The sequence below is a fragment of the Palaemon carinicauda genome, chromosome 34 (assembly GCF_036898095.1).
Source record: "Palaemon carinicauda isolate YSFRI2023 chromosome 34, ASM3689809v2, whole genome shotgun sequence".
Lineage (NCBI taxonomy): Eukaryota > Metazoa > Arthropoda > Malacostraca > Decapoda > Palaemonidae > Palaemon > Palaemon carinicauda.
The window spans coordinates 7869299-7874298 of NC_090758.1; positions in this window are offsets into that span (position 1 = coordinate 7869299).

Below are 5000 nucleotides of genomic sequence, written 5' to 3' on the forward strand. Positions count from 1 at the left end.
ACTTGAACCCCCTACTGGCAAACACAAGGCAGAAACGTTACCAATCAGGCCACCACAACCCTTAATAGATATTCCTATGGTACTTTTATCCACCTTCTCTATGCGAGTTTGCGTGTGCGTGCGTGTGTGCGTGCGTGTGTGTCTTCCTTAACAAGCATAATGCATTCCGCTTGTCCTGTTAGACTCCCATGCTCATCACCTCCGCTAACGAAGTTGGGAGGAGGTTATGTTTTTCCTCTTTTGTTCGTTTGTTTGTGAACAATTTCCTGGTCACAATTTTACTCCTGGAGTAGTGAAACTTTCAGGGATTAATTATTATTTTAAGAAATTGAAGTGATTCAATTTTGAGAGTCCTAAGTGAAAGGTCAGGTTAAGGTCGAGTAAAAGTCGACTGAATTAACCCTAACCTTAAGAAACAAGCTGCCGTGGTGGAGGTAGGCTCTCTAATAAGTACCCCACTAATTCATTCTTGGGTCATTTTAATTTTTAGATATGTGTATATATATATATATATATATATTATATATATATATATATATATATATATATATATATATACATATATATATATATATATATATATATATACATATTTATATATATTATATACATATATATATATATATATATATATATATATATATATATATATATATATATATATATATATATATATATATATATATATATATTATACATTCATTATAATGAAGATAATATATGCAGCACAGATCCTAATGACTTCAAAATCAGTTTGCAATTAGGCCTTAACTGGATACTATAACTTACAACAAGCCTTAGGTGTCTAATATTTCTCTAAAATAAGCACAATGAGTCCCAATGAGACCTGACACCCACTGCACTATTCGATATGATACTAGAAGACAGAAAACGAAATGAGGCAAAGACCTAATAGACTGAGCTCACATAATCAGGTCAGCAAATCGCTCGGATATGATTGAAGGAACTAGGTCGCGCTAAACAAGAAATCAGGTCGCAGATGAACAACATATAAACAACCCCTTAATCAGGAAGACTACAGGGACAGAGATTCCTGCTTTTCACTGAGAGAGAGAGGGAGAGAGAGAGAGAGAGAGAGAGAGAGAGAGAGAGAGAGTGAGAGAGAGAGAGAGAGAGAGAGAGAGGGGGGGACATTTATCTGGAGAATAACTAACATAGAAAACGAGACATAAAACATTAAAATTTTTAGTGAAATCTAAGCGATATTGAAAGGAGGAAGATGAAATAAAAAGAAATGAATGAAATAAGCAAGTAAATAACATTACAATCATTTGAGAAGAACTGAATAAAGAGAGAGAGAAAGAGAGAGAGAGAGAGAGAGAGAGAGAGAGAGAGAGAGAGAGAGAGAGAGAGAGAGAGAGTGTGTTGTGTGTGTGTGGAATTCACTACGGTAAAATGTCTAAACATGTAAAAAAAAATGTAATAATAAAACGTTTTCGACGATTCGGTTAATGACAAGAACACACACACTCTTTCTCTCTTTCTCTCTCCCTCTCTCTCTCTCTCTCTCTCTCTCTCTCTCTCTCTCTCTCTATCTCTCTCAAGACGTACGCCTTGATTTTATCCAACAGTGCATTTATATAATTAATTTTCTCATCAACTTAATCGTCTAACTATCTAATGGCTAGATGAGCTGCAAACTTTATTATTATTATTATTATTATTATTATTATTATTATTATTATTATTATTATTATTATTACTTGCTAAATCACACCCCTAGTTGAAAAAGCAGCATGTTATAAGACCAAGGGCTCTGACAGAGAAAATATCCCAGTGAGGAAAGGAAATAAAGAATTAGGGAAATTTTTAGACTACAAGGGAAGTAATTAACAATTCTAGTAAAATGTTTTAAACAGCAGCATAATTAAAATGAATCTTTGATATATATAAACTATAAAAACTTGAAAAAAAACCACGAGGAGGGAATTAAGATAGAATAGTGTACTCGAGTGCACCCTCAAGCAAGAGAACTCTAATTCAAAAACAGTGGCAAATTTAACCAAATGAATGCCCTTATGCAATTAAACAATTTCTTTCTTATGTGTTAGAAAGATTTTAACCAAATGAACGCCCCCAGTAAACAAAATCCTCTTCACACGCAAACATCCTGTTTCTTGACATAAGCAATTTATAAATGAAAAGAAGAAGAAACGAAAAAAAGATTTCCTTTCGGGAAAAGTAATTTGTGGAAAAGCTGCCTCTGACATAAAGTTGTTTCCAAGAAGTTTTTGAATTGTCTGAGCGAGATACAGAGGATATCATCTTTTATTAGTCAATGGGAGATTTTTTCCCTTGATATATTCAGAGTCCTCTCTCTCTCTCTCTCTCTCTCTCTCTCTCTCTCTCTCTCTCTCTCTCTCTCTCTCTCTCTCTCTCTCTCTCTCTCTCTCTCTCTCTCTCTCAAAATTTATAATCTTTGATTCTTCATCATCATCATCATCATGATCATCATCATCATCTCCTCCTCCGCCTATTGACGCAAAGGGCCTCGGTTAGATTTTGCCAGTCGTCTCTTTCTTGACTTAAACCACTTAAATTTGTTTATTTAAGAAATATATTAAGAATTAGTTATCCAAAATATGTTAACAAAGAGTTTTAGTAAGCACTGGAATTCTTTGACCATTGTTTTCAACCAGAAAATACTAAAAATTATTATTATCATCATTATTATTATTATTATTATTATTATTATTATTATTATTATTATTATTATTATTATCATTATTATTATTATTATTATTTTATTAGCTAAGCTACCACTCTAGATGGAAAAACATTATGTTAAAGCCCAAAGGCTCGAACAGGGAAAAATTGCCCAGCGAGATAAGTAAATAAGGATATAGATAAACTACAAGAGAAGTAATGAACAATTGAAATAGAATATTTTAAGAACAATAACAACAATTAATAGAGCTTTCATATATAAACTATAAAAAGAGAATCATGTTAGCCTTTTAATCATATAAACATTTACTGCAAGTTTGAACTTTTGAAATCTCTATAGATATTTTTAGACAAAGAATTATTATCTAATATTTACAGAAACATTACAATTTAACTTTTTACCCTAATGAGATTCCTGACTTGCATTTCTCATTTCTTTGTGTTGGCAGAAAAAATAGTCCAGTGAGGAAAGTAAATCCTTATTTACTTTCCTCTCTCATCCTATTATTCTTATATATAAAGCAACTACGAGAAGTAATAAAGAATTAAATTTAATATTTTAAGAACAGTAACAACATTTAAATAGATCTTTCACATATAAAATACAAAAAGATTAGATTATTTGCCTTCGGAAGGAAATAAAAAAATATCAAAAACAGAAAAGCCTACACACACACACACTCTCTCGCGCTCTCTCTCTCTCTCTCTCTCTCTCTCTCTCTCTCTCTCTCTCTCTCTCTCTCTCTCTCTCTCTCTCTCTCTCTCTCTCTCCCCTGCATTGCAGAAAGTAAATATAAATACAAAATAGAATGTTATTCCTGTCTTTACAACGTTTTGCTATTGAATCATTTAGAACCCCCCCCTCTCTCTCTCTCTCTCTCTCTCTCTCTCTCTCTCTCTCTCTCTCTCTCTCTCTCTCTCTCTCTCTCTCTCTCTCTCTCTCTTCTGAATGGGTCTCCTGCTTGCTGAGCTTACATAAAATCTATATTCATAGAATATTTCCAAAGCAGAAAAAAAAGGGATAAAACAGAGTGAAATTGGCAGATGATATTTTTGCTATTGAAATAAAATACTGCAAGACTTGAGTGGGATTATGAATCTTATTTTACTATCATTACTGCAAATAATAACAATAACAATAACAATAACACTAACAATAACAATAACAATAATAGTAACAACAACAATAATAATAATAATAATAATAATAATAATAATAATAATAATAATAATTACCTCCCTTATATAATAAAGAGCATTTACTTATGTCCGTATTCATTTATTTATTCAGTAATTCATATCCTGTCTATATCTTGATCGAGTTGTTTAATTTTGTTTAGACCTGTTACAAAAATATATATATTCTATAAATATCATCATCTCCTCCTCCTACGCCTATGGACGCAAAGGGCCTCGGTCAGATTTCACCAATCGTCTCTATCTTTAGCTTTCAAATCAATACTTCTCCATTCGTCATCTTCCGATTCACGCCCTATAGTCCTCAGCATATAGGCCTGGGTCTTCCAACTCTTTTAGTGCCTTGTATAGCCCAATTGAAAGTTTGATGAACTAATCTCTCTTGGGGAATGCGAAGAGCTTGCCCAAAACCATCTCCATCTCCAAAGATCTATTTTTATATTATAGGCAATATTTTCTGATACATTTTTCCTTTCCAATAAGTCTAAAGAATTTATTGACAATAAACTGAAATAAACTTCCCATAAATTTACCTTAAAATTTATCAAATTAATTTTGATGAATTCCATTTCACCCATAAATGACAAAAAACGACTTCCTGAAACATGACCAATAATCTAATACATTTCATGAAATTCAATACATTCATTTTTTCATAGATGTATCACGTATTCCCAAACTTATCCTCAATATACTTTTTATGGCTGAGGGATGTATTTTCCAATAAACTTTTCAATATAAGCCAATAAAAGTTATCACCAATACTTCCATAGTTTATGACATATTTTAATACGTTTCAATAAATTTACTTTACAGGAGATGAACTGAATGTGATATAAATATTGCCGTAACTGCATGAATGAGTCATTTTGACAATTGCATTGCAATTTTTGGCACAAAGGCTTTGGCTGGCCATGTTGCAATTATGAAATTATATGTGTCATTCATTATAAATGAACAATTTTGCATAGCATTTTACATAAGTGTAGATGGGTGTAAGACAAAGACTCTCTCTCTCTCTCTCTCTCTCTCTCTCCTCTCTCTCTCTCTCTCTCTCTCTCTCTCTCTCTCTCAATAGGATAATGTTATTGTTTAAGAATTAAAAACTCAGATTA